We start from the raw sequence: 14421 nt of genomic DNA on the forward strand, positions 1-14421 counted from the left end.
TTATTTCAATAGAGCAGAATGGGACTTGTAAAACATTTTATTCTCTCTCTGAAACTGCACAAGCTTTTGCTTTGCTGGGTTTGTTAGTTGTTGTGTTTATTTCCTGTCTCTCATTGGCACCTTGGCAGATATTTGGGCCATTCCCACCAGTGTGGGGGATGTCGATTCCTCTCTTCTAAGATTTACTTGGAGAGAATTTCTGTAGCTTACAGGTCTGCTTCCTTTTTCCCCCGTGAGAGAAGTGCATAATGGGCGCTGCATGCTGTCCAGTTTTTGTGGAACTTAAGCGATTTTTTTCAGTCTATCTTCCCCAGAAACGCTGACAGTTTTAAGGGTAAATATCCTTTAAAATTAACCTCCCTGGCCTGAAAATATTTCTTTTCTGAAGAAGGAACCAATTCAGAAGAGGTAATTCATACAGCGAGTGCTGATGTTCTTGAGAGCGGTGTAGTTTAGTTCCTGTTCAGCTGTGCATCTTTTTGTTGAATCAGCAGAATTTTCCCCCTATTAGACCGACAAAGCAGCTGTTTCCTGCTCTCATTCCTTTTCTGCTGCTTCCAGGCACAGCCTGTGTGGGTGACAGCAAGCGGGAATGGAGGAGGGACCAAAATTCATTTCCCTAAATAGATGTGTAGGAGGTCAAGGGAGTGTTCTGAGTGATCTTGTTGTGGTTTTACCTTCATGGCTTTTGTTTGACTGTAACAAGTGGATCATTCTAAGGTGAGTGCGAGATTTTCTGTGGGACCTCATAGATACCGAGGTTCTTGGTGTGTTGTCTGGGCAGCAAGTGCCCCCCAGAAAGGAAGAGAAGAACATTGAACATGCAAGTGGAAAGTGAGTCAGGAAGGATTGAGGTACATGGCAAGTCCTCAGGAGTTGTGTTTGCCCAGTGCTTATTTTAAGCCTTTAAGGGGGGTTGTCATGCTGAGCTGTGATAGGTTTGAGTTCCTGAATGAGAAAATTCCCTGATTTGTTTGAAGTCTTTCAGGCCTCTATGCACAGATGTCCCAGTAATTGGGGCTTCAGCTTCTGTGTCAGAGAGTGTTGGAACTTGTTTGGTGTAATAGAGCTGTGCTTTGCCATCTGACTGCCTTGCTGCACTATTGCCGGGTCCTCGAGCACACTGGAGCCTGAAGACTTGTGGCCTTTTTTCCTGGAGAGAGGGGAAGTTGCAGGCGCACGGACAGCAAGTAGATTTCTCCCTCTCCACATGGACAGGAGGTGTAGGGAAGAGAAAAGAGACTCTGGCTCAAGGGATATCCGTGGTTCATGGCAGTGGTGCTGTAGGTATTTTTAAATATTGTGTTGAAGGAATAAATGTAGAGAAGAAATAGGTATGCAAGTAGAGGAGCAGGGGAGGCAACAATAAGAAAGTAGGAGAGGAAGGGAGAAGAAAATGGAGGAAGAATATCGAAAGAAGATTTAAAAAACAAAAGCAAAAAAAGCGGTACATGAAGGAGTCAGGTATTGATTCTCCTGAAAGAGAGATATTCCCAAGATACATTGCAAGGATTTGGAAAATATTTTAGTTTAGGAAAAACGAAAGATCAGAAGAAACAAGATGGAAAGAGATGAGGAGTGGGGGAAAGACCTAGGAGAGGGATAAGCAGGAATGAAAAGACAAGAGAAATAACAAAGCAAGATAAGGCAAAGAGGGAAAATGAAAAGGAAAAATAGAAATAGCATAAGGACAGTAAAAATAAATAATAATGGTATTACTAGTAGTAAAGATAATATGGAATCCATGGAAATAAACTCCAGAATGAAAGGAAAATGGAAGGACAGAATGGAATAATTAAACAAATGACAAAAGACCTAAATAGCATTCACGGACCTTCTGTGTTAGATGTTAAGCGGAGCTGGCTCCTAACATCCTTGGTTAGAGCAGAGCAGCTCTCCAGCAATGATACTCCGTAATTAGCGCTGATGGCTGCGCATTTGATGGTCTCTGCGGCATCAGAGAAAACTGACAACTTTCCAGTGCGGCTGAAGAATACAGGAGAGTAGAAGGAGATAGGAAAGGAGTGGAGAGAATGGAGAGTGGAATAACAAGGACGAAAAAGAAGACAAGGAAGAAAGAGAAGAGATTAAAAAGAGAAAAAGGAAAGAGAAAGGAAACATGATCAAAAAAAAAAAAAAAGGAAATGCAAGAAGCAAGAAAAATAAAAAAGGCATCGAAGAAAGAGGAAGAGGAAGAAGAAAAGGATTACTTCCAAACACAAAGGAAGATATAAAGAAAAAAAAAGAGAATCCCGACAAGAAGACAAGGCAGAACACATACCCTTCCGTGGTCGGCAGCACAGGCGCTGTGTGGGAGCGTGTGAGGCGGCGGAGCAGCGCACGGTGTCGCTGCAGGCTCAGGAACGGCGTGTGGGCGGCTCCGCCCCGGTGCGGCGGAGAGCCCGGCTGTGAGCGCGGGGGGGCGGCGCGGGCCGGGCAGCAGAGCCGCTGCGTCCGGGCGGCGGCGGGGAGCCGTGCGGGGCCCGTGCCGGGGCCGGCAGGCAGAGCGGCGGCGGCGGCGACAGCGGCGGCGGCGGCAGGGATGGGCGAGCGGCGGTGCGCGTTGGTGCGGGTGCTGGTGCTGCAGGCGGCCTGGGCGGCGGCGGGCGGGCAGGTGCGCTACTCGGTGCCGGAGGAAGCGAAGGCCGGCACGGTGCTGGGCCGTCTGGCGCAGGACCTGGGCCTGGAGGCGGGCGAGGCGGAGGCGCGGCGGCTGCGGCTGGTGGCGCAGGGCCGGCGGGCGAGCGTGGAGGTGAGCGGGGCGAGCGGCGCGCTGGTGCTGAGCTCGCGGCTGGACCGGGAGGAGCTGTGCGGCAAGAGCGCGCCGTGCGCGCTGCGCCTGGAGGTGCTGGTGGAGCGGCCGCTGCGCGTGTTCCATGTGGAGCTGGAGGTCACCGACATCAACGACAATGCCCCCGTCTTCCCCGCCGCACGGAAAAACCTCAGCATCGCGGAATGGACCACACTGCCGGGGTCTCGTTTCCCTCTGGAGGGCGCATCGGATGCGGATATCGGAGCGAATGCTCAGCTCACCTATACACTCAGTCCCAGCGAGCATTTCTCTCTGGATATACAAAAATCGAATGATGGAAATATTGAACCTGAACTTGTTTTAACGAAATCTCTGGACCGCGAGACGATTCCCGTTCACCAGTTGGTGCTGACAGCGAGTGACGGGGGCCGGCCGTCTCTGACAGGGACAATGGAGCTGCTGATCTCGGTGCTGGATGCGAATGACAACGCGCCCAAATTCAACCAGTCGGTGTATAAAGTGCAGCTGCCAGAGAATGCTGCTGTGGGGACGCTGGTGACACGAGTGAACGCTACAGATGCAGATGAGGGAATTAATAGTGAGGTAACCTATACCATGACAAACTTATTTCCCCCGAGTGGAAGAGATGTGATTTCCATTAATCCAAATACCGGGGAGATTCACCTCACAGCAGCACTGGACTTCGAGGAAATAAATTCATTTAGTTTTCGTATTGAAGCGAGAGATGAAGGGACGCCCCCACTGTCGGGTCACAGCAAGGTGGTGCTGGAGGTGCTGGACGTGAACGACAACGCGCCGGAGGTGCGGGTGACGTCGCTGTCGGTGCCGGTGCCGGAGGACGCGTCGTTGGGGACGGTGGTGGCCCTGCTGAGCGTGTCGGACCGGGACTCGGGGGCGAACGGTCGCGTGCGGTGCTGGGTGTGGCCGGCGTCGCCGTTCGGTCTGGAGGCGACGTTCGCGGGCTCGTACTCGCTGGTGCTGCGCGAGGCGCTGGACCGGGAGCGGGTGTCGGAGTACGAGGTGGAGGTGCGTGCGGAGGACGGCGGGGCGCCGTCGCTGCGCGCCAGCCGCGGGCTGCGGGTGCCGGTGTCGGACGTGAACGACAACGCGCCGGCGTTCGCGCAGGCCGTGTACACGGTGCTGGCGCGGGAGAACAACGCGGCGGGCGCGGAGCTGGCGCGGCTGTGGGCGCGGGACCCGGACGAGGCGGGCAACGGGCGCGTGAGCTACTCGGTGTGGGAGGGCGGCGCGGCGGCGGTGTCGCCGTCGGGGGCGGCGGGCGGCGGGTGGCGGCCGGCGTCGAGCTACGTGTCGGTGGACGCGGAGAGCGGGCGCGTGTGGGCGCTGCAGCCCTTGGACTACGAGGAGCTGCAGGTGCTGCAGTTCGAGGTGCGCGCGGTGGACGCGGGCGAGCCGCCGCTGTGCGGCAACGCCACGGTGCAGCTGTTCGTGCTGGACGAGAACGACAACGCTCCGGCGCTGCTGCCGCCCGCGGGCCCGGTACCGGAGGCGGGCGGCGCGGCGGGCGAGGCGGCGGAGCCGGGGGCGGCGGCGGCGGGGGCGGTGTCGGTGTCGGGCACGCTGTGGGCGTGGGCGGCGTGGGGGGCGCCGGCGGGGCAGGTGGTGGCGAAGATCCGCGCCGTGGACGCCGACTCGGGCTACAACGCGTGGCTGCGCTACGAGCTGTGGGAGCCGCGGGGCAAGGGCCCGTTCCGCGTGGGGCTCTACAGCGGCGAGGTGAGCACGGCGCGGGCGCTGGACGAGGCGGACGGCCCTCGCCAGAGGCTGCTGATCGTCGTGCGCGACCACGGCGAGCCGGCGCGCTCGGCCACGGCCACGCTCAGCGTGTCGCTGGTGGAGGCGGCCGAGGCGGCGCTGGCCGCGGGATCCTCGTCGTCTTTGTCGTCGTCTTTGTCGTCGTTGTCGCGGGCGGCGGGTGCGGGCGCGGAGCTGGGCCCCGGGGCGGCGAGCGCGGCGACGAACGTGTGGCTGGTGGTGGCGATCTGCGCCGTGTCGAGCCTGTTCCTGCTGGCCGTGGTGCTGTACGGGGCGTCGCGCTGGGCGCCGCGGGCGGCCGTGCTGTCGGGGCCCGGGCCCACGACGCTCGTGTGCGCCAGCGAAGTGGGCAGCTGGTCGTACTCGCAGCGCCACAGCCGCAGCCTGTGCGTGGCGGACGGCGCGGGCAAGAGCGACCTCATGGTTTTCAGCCCCAACTTCCCTCCGCCGCCGCCGCCTGGCCCCGCGGCCAAGGACACGCAGCCGGAGCCCTCCGCTCTCCTCGACACGGTCAGTAGCACTGCCTTTGCTCGCCTCTATTCTCTCGACTTTCCCCTCTTCCCTCTGTGCCCAGTCTCTCCCGCCTCCTTTGCTGCTGTTGTTTGGAGCCCTGCTCCAGTCCCGCGGCCGGGAGGAGATCGATGGTTGTCCAGTGCTTAAAGATGTGAATTCTACCTCTGCTTCTGCCGCAGGAGCCACCTGGCTCTTGCTCATATATTGAGGTGATGAGGGTGGTGTAGCTGAAGTAAATGCATTAGCGCACTCCATAGTGGGTATTGTCCTTAGGTGTGTGGTTCTGTTCTGTGTGTGAGTTCTCCCATAGAATGAAATTATTGTTCCTTGCGATAAGAGGTGTCCAGAGGTGCCAGCTTTGCTGAACATGAGTTTTCCGGTGGCTTGCATTTTCACTGGCGCTCATTTCATGAGTGTAAATGCATGCAGGCTGTGGTGCTCACAGTTCCCAGGCAATTTTTGCCACTCCTGTGCTTAGGTTTCTTCCTTACGAAAATTGACTTCCTCCTCTTTGTTTCTGCTCTCTAACAGTGTTATGCAAGGTGAAAACTGGGGCCTTATTTTGTCAGTTAATGGAAGGATAAACTGTCAAATTTGGTTCTAACAGCAGGGACATTATGAAATGGGAAAATGTGGTGACCGTTTTCTATGATCTATTCCCAAAGATCTTGTTACTCTGGTTAGAATTACTATCTTCTTAGTGAGGAGTTTCCTTCAAGGGTAAGTGTTAGAAAGTGGAATTTTCTTTTCCTTTGTCTCCTGTTCCCCGGGTTGTGAATGCACTTTCCCGGCCAGAGAACTAGTATGTAATACCGTGTAGTGTTTCTATGTTTTATCAAAATTCATATCAAAAGCAGCATCACTTCAAAAGCCATGGAAATAACCTTTTATAAAAAGAAAGCATACAAACATCCCGAGGATGATCTCTACCAACAAAACCCAAACCAATTTCATCCACACGGTCAATATAATCCATTATGGTGTTATGCTTATCCGCGTTTTGGTTCTTATCTCAGTGTATGTAATGAGGCAGTGAGTGTCATTTTTGTGCACTTCTCCTTTTGGTGCACTTGAACCTGATAGATGGTGCGTCCTTTTGGCTTGTACTGATGTGCAGGTACAGGCAAACCCTCCTGCAGAGCATCCCATCTCAAGACTTCTGCAGCTCAAGAATTCTGTGTTGACTCTGTTTGAGCACTTGTGCTATGTTATTTGCTGTGATTCTCTTGAAGAACAAAATCCACCTATGCTGACCCCAATCATGCTGTGATCACAGAATGTCTAAGAAGTCTAATATGCAGTTCTGTGCTATTTCCATGTGAGATTGCTGAAAAGAAGCCAAGTGCTGGTGGTAAAGTTCATGCAGGTGGGAAGCGCCTGCTGAAGGCTGTGTAGTTTTGACGAGTTTCACATGTTCTTTGTGATAATCCTGAGGAAAGGGGAAGAGGTGCTAAGGCCCAGATCCTATGCAGAGTGTGATTTACAGATGGGACTCCAGATATTGCTGGAGTTGAGAAATGTTTGATATTTTGACAGTGATTCTTTGAATGGCATCAAGTAGGGCCTGGACCTGTACGATGGGGAGGGGGAGTTTGAGTGGGGTAGTGTGTTGCCTGAGGGGAATGGAGATGCTGAGTAGAATGTGGTCTCTGTCGTGGATGAAATGGAGAGCGTTTGCTTAGGTGTAGAGGTCTCGTTTCCCATGACACAGGATAGAGGTTAACAATGGAAACATTGAGAAAAAGCCCAACGCACAGGGCTGCTCTTCTGGGATCTTCCCAGGACCTCCAGCAGTTCTGCACACCCTTGAGCTCTGTTGTTTTACGTGATGTTACTGCTTGTAAAGGTACCTGCAAGACATCTTTCAGTGCTTGTCTTTGTTGTGGAATGTCCTTGGACAAACCAAAGCTTTTTGAAATTTGTGCAATTATCCAGTCTTCTCAGAATGTTGCCCGAGTAATTTCTGTGATCTTGGTGTTACTAGGGAGGGGAAGAAGTGGTCTCTGTATTCAAGATGCTGTCAAACCTGGCATTTCAGGTACAGTGGGACACTTCTCTTTGTTCTTTCTCTTGTCTAAGAGAGAACACACATCCTTTTTTCTTCTCTCACATTGGCAATGTGTAACAGTGGATGAGATGCAGATGGTGAGATATTGGCAGCTGTCAGGTGGCAGATGTTCAGACAGTAATCCATTGATCTTGGGGAAAGTTTTTCCATTCTCTCGAGCTGAGGCTGCTGTTGAGAAAGTATCACTAACTTTCAGGTGTCTCTCCTGCTTCCCTGGTGATAGAAGTGCAGAAAGCTACATTACTACTCATTGTCCCTGTTTTTCAAAGCTCTTGGTATTGGAAATACGTTCGTATTTCTTTTCTGTCCAGTATGCTGCAAAATTACATAATTAGGAGATAATGTCCCTTAAAAACCAGTCCTCCTGTTTTGAAAATGTTTCTCTTTTTTTAGAAGACAACACCAGTGATGTTACAGGTAAGTTGCTTATACCCAAAGAAGCTGTGTGTGAGAGACAAATGCACATTGGTTCCTGTTCAGCTGTGGTATCTTCACATTGGATCGACTGAATTTTGCCTGGGTTGAAATGCCTGTGGGGTTGGAGCACCACTGCCTGCTCCCATTCCTTTTCTGTTGCTGCCTGACACAGGGTGAGCACATGGAAGCAAGGAGAGATGGAGAAATCACCTTAATGCCTTCCTTGGGTTAGATGTGGTTGGCATACAGCAGATTTTCTCAGTGACAATGCAGTGGTGTTACACTTGTGGCTTTAAGTTGGGGCTGCTGGTGGAACATGAGTCATGAAGAATAAGCCTTGATTATACTGGAAGAATAAGCGAGGTACATGAGAAGTGCTCGTGTGCTGTGGTTGCCTACAGTTTTTGCAGCATTCCTGGATGATTGGTGTGCTGGGCTGTGATGGCTTTGAATTACCAAACGAGAAACTCACGTGGCTTTTTTGTAGTATTTGGTGCACTTTTAAAATAGATATCATGGCAGCTGGGGTTTGGGATTCTGTCCCAGAAGGTAGAACAGTGATGGGGAAAAAGGATAAAGAAACAAACAAAAAATAAAAATAGAGGAATCTATGCAAAGAAAAGGAATGAGAGCCCTTTCAAAAGGCATTTATATCCTTTCATTACAAGTGGCACAAGTAGAAAATAAGAATAGAGGGACCAGAATGGAAATGGAAAAAGAGGTGAAGAAAAAAGAGCAGGAAAGAGAAGGCATAGGGAAGGAGAACAAGGAAAGGGAAAGATAAAAGAAAGAAAGAATGGAAGAAAGTAAATAGCATAAGGAGATTATGATTAAACAGAAAGGAAGGAATCCATGCAAGTCCAAACCAAGTAATCAAACAAGCAAGAAAAAACAGAAGGTTCTATAAAGGACCAGCACCCACCGAGTTTTTCTCTGGACACTGAAAGGAGCTGGTCCCTAACAGCGTCATCCCCGCTGAGAGCAGCGCGATCTGGACCTGGTGCTCTGTAATTATCACTGAGCGCTCCGGTTTTGATGGCCTCAGAAGGGGCACAGGAGGCGACTGGAGACGAGAATAAAGATGAGAAAAGGACGGAGAAAGAAGGGAAAGGAAAGCAGGAAGAGAGAGAAGTAAAAAACAGCTCAAAGGACAAATACGGAAAGAGGCAGAAAAGAGAAGGGGAAAAAATATTCGAAAGAGAAAACTGAAGAAAAAATATATATATGGAAAGAAATTCAGACGACAAAGAAGAAGGAAGAAAGAAATATTTATAAGAAAACAACAGGCGATTATTAAACATAAATAAAAGAGAGAGGAGCAACGTAAGACGGAAAGGCAGAGGAGATCACGACCATCCGCAGGGCGGCGGCGCGGGCGCTGTGTGGGAGCGTGTGAGGCGGCGGAGCAGCGCACGGTGTCGCTGCAGGCTCAGGAACGGCGTGTGGGCGGCTCCGCCCCGGTGCGGCGGAGAGCCCGGCTGTGAGCGCGGGGGGGCGGCGCGGGCCGGGCAGCAGAGCCGCTGCGTCCGGGCGGCGGCGGGGAGCCGTGCGGGGCCCGTGCCGGGGCCGGCAGGCAGAGCGGCGGCGACAGCGGCGGCGGCGGCGGCAGGGATGGGCGAGCGGCGGTGCGCGTTGGTGCGGGTGCTGGTGCTGCAGGCGGCCTGGGCGGCGGCGGGCGGGCAGGTGCGCTACTCGGTGCCGGAGGAAGCGAAGGCCGGCACGGTGCTGGGCCGTCTGGCGCAGGACCTGGGCCTGGAGGCGGGCGAGGCGGAGGCGCGGCGGCTGCGGCTGGTGGCGCAGGGCCGGCGGGCGAGCGTGGAGGTGAGCGGGGCGAGCGGCGCGCTGGTGCTGAGCTCGCGGCTGGACCGGGAGGAGCTGTGCGGCAAGAGCGCGCCGTGCGCGCTGCGCCTGGAGGTGCTGGTGGAGCGGCCGCTGCGCGTGTTCCATGTGGAGCTGGAGGTCACCGACATCAACGACAATGCCCCCGTCTTCCCCGCCGCACGAAAAAACATCAGCATCGCAGAATCTTCTGTTCCCGGGTCTCGTTTCCCGCTGGAGGGCGCGTCGGATGCGGATATCGGAGCGAATGCTCAGCTCACCTATACACTCAGTCCCAGCGAGTACTTTTCTCTGGATATAAAAAAATCGAATGAGCGAAATCTTGTACCCGAACTTGTTTTAACGAAACCTCTGGACCGGGAGACAATTCCCGTTCACCGGTTGGTGCTGACAGCGAGTGACGGGGGCCGGCCGTCTCTGACAGGGACAATGGAATTGGTGATTTCGGTGCTGGACGCGAATGACAACGCACCCGAGTTCAACCAGTCCGTGTATAAAGTGCAGGTACTGGAAAGCGCTGCTGTGGGGACACTTGTGGCGAGGGTGAATGCCACGGACCCGGATTTGGGAAGTAATAGTGAAATGACTTTTATTGCGACCAGCTTCATTCCCCCGAGTGGAAGAGATGTGATCTCTGTCAATCCAAAGACTGGAGAGATTCACCTCACAGCAGCCCTGGACTTTGAAGAAGTCAGTATATTTGATTTTCGTATTGAAGCGAGAGACCAAGGAACACCTCCGCTGTCGGGTCACTGCAGCGTGGAGCTGGAGGTGCTGGACGTGAACGACAACGCGCCGGAGGTGCGGGTGACGTCGCTGTCGGTGCCGGTGCCGGAGGACGCGTCGTTGGGGACGGTGGTGGCCCTGCTGAGCGTGTCGGACCGGGACTCGGGGGCGAACGGTCGCGTGCGGTGCTGGGTGTGGCCGGCGTCGCCGTTCGGTCTGGAGGCGACGTTCGCGGGCTCGTACTCGCTGGTGCTGCGCGAGGCGCTGGACCGGGAGCGGGTGTCGGAGTACGAGGTGGAGGTGCGTGCGGAGGACGGCGGGGCGCCGTCGCTGCGCGCCAGCCGCGGGCTGCGGGTGCCGGTGTCGGACGTGAACGACAACGCGCCGGCGTTCGCGCAGGCCGTGTACACGGTGCTGGCGCGGGAGAACAACGCGGCGGGCGCGGAGCTGGCGCGGCTGTGGGCGCGGGACCCGGACGAGGCGGGCAACGGGCGCGTGAGCTACTCGGTGTGGGAGGGCGGCGCGGCGGCGGTGTCGCCGTCGGGGGCGGCGGGCGGCGGGTGGCGGCCGGCGTCGAGCTACGTGTCGGTGGACGCGGAGAGCGGGCGCGTGTGGGCGCTGCAGCCCTTGGACTACGAGGAGCTGCAGGTGCTGCAGTTCGAGGTGCGCGCGGTGGACGCGGGCGAGCCGCCGCTGTGCGGCAACGCCACGGTGCAGCTGTTCGTGCTGGACGAGAACGACAACGCTCCGGCGCTGCTGCCGCCCGCGGGCCCGGTACCGGAGGCGGGCGGCGCGGCGGGCGAGGCGGCGGAGCCGGGGGCGGCGGCGGCGGGGGCGGTGTCGGTGTCGGGCACGCTGTGGGCGTGGGCGGCGTGGGGGGCGCCGGCGGGGCAGGTGGTGGCGAAGATCCGCGCCGTGGACGCCGACTCGGGCTACAACGCGTGGCTGCGCTACGAGCTGTGGGAGCCGCGGGGCAAGGGCCCGTTCCGCGTGGGGCTCTACAGCGGCGAGGTGAGCACGGCGCGGGCGCTGGACGAGGCGGACGGCCCTCGCCAGAGGCTGCTGATCGTCGTGCGCGACCACGGCGAGCCGGCGCGCTCGGCCACGGCCACGCTCAGCGTGTCGCTGGTGGAGGCGGCCGAGGCGGCGCTGGCCGCGGGATCCTCGTCGTCTTTGTCGTCGTCTTTGTCGTCGTTGTCGCGGGCGGCGGGTGCGGGCGCGGAGCTGGGCCCCGGGGCGGCGAGCGCGGCGACGAACGTGTGGCTGGTGGTGGCGATCTGCGCCGTGTCGAGCCTGTTCCTGCTGGCCGTGGTGCTGTACGGGGCGTCGCGCTGGGCGCCGCGGGCGGCCGTGCTGTCGGGGCCCGGGCCCACGACGCTCGTGTGCGCCAGCGAAGTGGGCAGCTGGTCGTACTCGCAGCGCCACAGCCGCAGCCTGTGCGTGGCGGACGGCGCGGGCAAGAGCGACCTCATGGTTTTCAGCCCCAACTTCCCTCCGCCGCCGCCGCCTGGCCCCGCGGCCAAGGACACGCAGCCGGAGCCCTCCGCTCTCCTCGACACGGTCAGTGGCACTGCCTTTGCTCGCCTCTATTCTCTCGACTTTCCCCTCTTCCCTCTGGTTTCCTAATCTGGTTCCGCTATGAGCCGGGCTCCGCCCCCGCAGCCTGAGGGCAATGAGTGCTTAAGTGTGTTAATTGCACCTTGATTTGTGCTGCCTTGTCCTTGTAGGGGTTATCGCAGTAACCCCTTGGGTACGCACCTGGAATTTTGCTGTTGTGGATAGTAATTGTTCTGCCCTGGAATTAAATCGTTCCTGACTGCAATAGAGAAATAGTTTCCTATCATGCTATCAAATAGCATTCTGTGATGCTTCGAAGTTTCAGTTTTGGAGACAGTGCTCCTGCTTTCGGGTTGTGTAGGTTTTCTCTGAGTTTGCTAAATGTGTGCATGATAATCTGTGCTGGTGACTGTCCTACAGGTGATGTGTATCTCCTCATTACCTTTGCTGGCTGCTGACCGTGGTGGTATCGCTTGTAGTTTCTTCTCTGGCCTCATGTTCTGTCATTTGTCCTCTACAAGAGATGCAAGGCAAGGTGACCATTAGGACTTCTGTCCTTACGCCATTGTGGAAACTAAGAAGGGTTTGGGGCCTTGTCATGTTTTGTTTACCACCCAGTATTTGTCAGCTGTAGTTATAATTTGCTCTCCTGCCTGGAGAGGTGGTGTAGTGGCCACTGACCTTGTTTTGGTATGTTTTTTCAATATTTACATTTGGGACATCTTTACAAGATCCTATTGTAAATCCTCTTCTAAACAATGATAACAATGAAGAAAGTATTCCAACCAATTTCTTGTACCCAGTACACAGCCACCGTATTGATGTGTTCCTCACGGTGTTGCTTGGTTTCTCTCAGCACGACATCAATGTCCATTGCCATGAGAGCTGTCCTGCCCATGACTGCTGCAGTAAATATTGATCTCAGGTGTCTGTACCAGAGCTCAAGGTACAGCTGCAGAGTGTGCCAGACCATGTATGTGATGCCATCTGTGTGGATTTCAGAGTGCTGTCATTGCTGGGCAGGGTAAGCAAAAGTGTTACTGACCTCTGAGGTAGGAACAATAATTTTGCCTTGTCACAGAGGTGAATGTGGCAGTGACACTGAGTAGGCCCTGGCCATGTCCTGGTGTGAAAGGTGCCCTTGAGCACTGGCAAGCCTGCTCTGAGGGAACCTGCAATCATTTGTAAGACAATGTGTGATATCAAAGGAGGAGAGGAATGGGAATTGCATTCTTTTCTGGACAATAATGGTTTTGGGCTGGGGAATGGAGGATACTTAGAGGAAAGCAGGAGGCAGGATAGGCCCAGAGTATTTTTGCCCAGGATCCTTTTCCAAGTTCTAAGTGTCTGGTGTTGCAGGCCTTCTGGATCTTGAGATAATAGGTGGTATTGAAATGGCCACAGAGTTCTTTGGGGTATGAATATCTCCCATCAGAGACAGTTCCCTGTGCTGTCTCTGGCCTGACACAGGGAATGTGTTGGAAAAGAGCTGGTAACATTCAGAGTGATGAACATTTTTGCTGCCGCTTTGGGAAAGTTGTTGTGGGAGGCAGCACTACAAACTGCTTTCCATGTGTATTGTAGGGCATTTGTTCCATCTTCCAGAGCTCTTAGTGTGAAGCTATCTGTGGTGCTCTTCAGAGAGGATTTTTAATGGCAGTTGAGGGGGTGGGTGTAATCTAGTTGTGGTTTTCTTCCCCTACATGTTCTCCTGCATGATCAGTCTGGGTGGAGATGGTGTGTCCTGTTATCACACAGGGCTCATTCTGGTGTCTGGATGGACAATCCAAAGCTCCTCATCTACAGAGCTGATCAGCTCTGGTGTCCTATTCTTGAAATTCTCTCACCCAGTTAACCTTTTGAGTTCACTTGTGCTTTTGGTGTGACCTCCAGAAGAAGGAGATAAATAGGGATTGGAATCAGTATTGTTCACGACTCTAATCACAGAACCTTTAAGAACTCGGTTTGTATCTGGTGCTGCTGAAAAAACTGAAAGCATCCTGGCATGAGGGAAAAGTCAGAGTCACAGAATGGATTTGCAGCACTTCATGTATTCTTTGTGCCAGGCATGGAGGCGTGGCGGAATTGAGTAAGTCTTGGGGAGGGAATAGGGAGTGTCTGCTTAACTGTGGGGATCCCAGTTCACAGGGTGTAAGATACAGGGTTACAGTAGAATATCGTGAGGAGGATCCCAGCACACAGTGCTGCTCTTCTGGAATCCCAGCAGGGTGTCCAGAAATTCTGCATAACTTGGGGTACTGTTGTTCCTTCTGGTATTGCTGCTTGTGAAGACATCTGCCCTGTGTGCCTTTAATTATAAAATACTCGGCTTTGATGTGGAATATTGTTTGTCAACGAGAAGCTTTTTGAAATGTGGATCATGCTGTCGTGCTTTCTCTGAACGTTTCCTTGAAGTCAGAAGGAAAGAGGAAGGAGAGCTTTTTCCAAGGAATGTGTCCCTACACCATGTCAAGAATGTTGAACAGACGTTAAGACAATTCCCTTCCTGGTAAGGGAAAAGTGAACAGAGGATGGAAATGGAAGAAAATTGAAAGGAAGCAGCGTGCAATGAAAGAAAGAAAGGTGGATCTAGAGAAAGAGAAGGAAAGAAGAAAGTAGTAGAAAAAGAGAGAAAAGGAAAAAACTATACTTGAATTTACTGTTACGTCACCGACATTACCACTATACGCAAAGAGGCAACAAAGGTAAGAAATAAGGAAGGAAAGGTGGAAGGTAAATAAAACCAGAAAGA

General features: G+C 54.2%; 2 pseudogenes across 2 annotated transcripts; both read left to right on the forward strand.

The window, feature by feature from the left end:
• Window positions 1–868: 868 nt before the first annotated feature.
• Window positions 869–5730, forward strand: LOC147650410 (protocadherin alpha-5 pseudogene; annotated as a pseudogene). Its single transcript, XR_015276581.1, has one exon. The product of XR_015276581.1 is annotated as a protocadherin alpha-5 pseudogene (transcript).
• Window positions 5731–8829: 3099 nt separating this feature from the next.
• Window positions 8830–14373, forward strand: LOC147650411 (protocadherin alpha-13 pseudogene; annotated as a pseudogene). The gene has a single exon (XR_015276583.1). The product of XR_015276583.1 is annotated as a protocadherin alpha-13 pseudogene (transcript).
• The last annotated feature ends 48 nt before the right edge of the window (window positions 14374–14421 follow it).

This window comes from Cyanistes caeruleus, chromosome 15, assembly GCF_971803275.1.
Source record: "Cyanistes caeruleus chromosome 15, bCyaCae1.hap1.1, whole genome shotgun sequence".
In the NCBI taxonomy this organism is placed as follows: Eukaryota; Metazoa; Chordata; class Aves; order Passeriformes; family Paridae; genus Cyanistes; species Cyanistes caeruleus.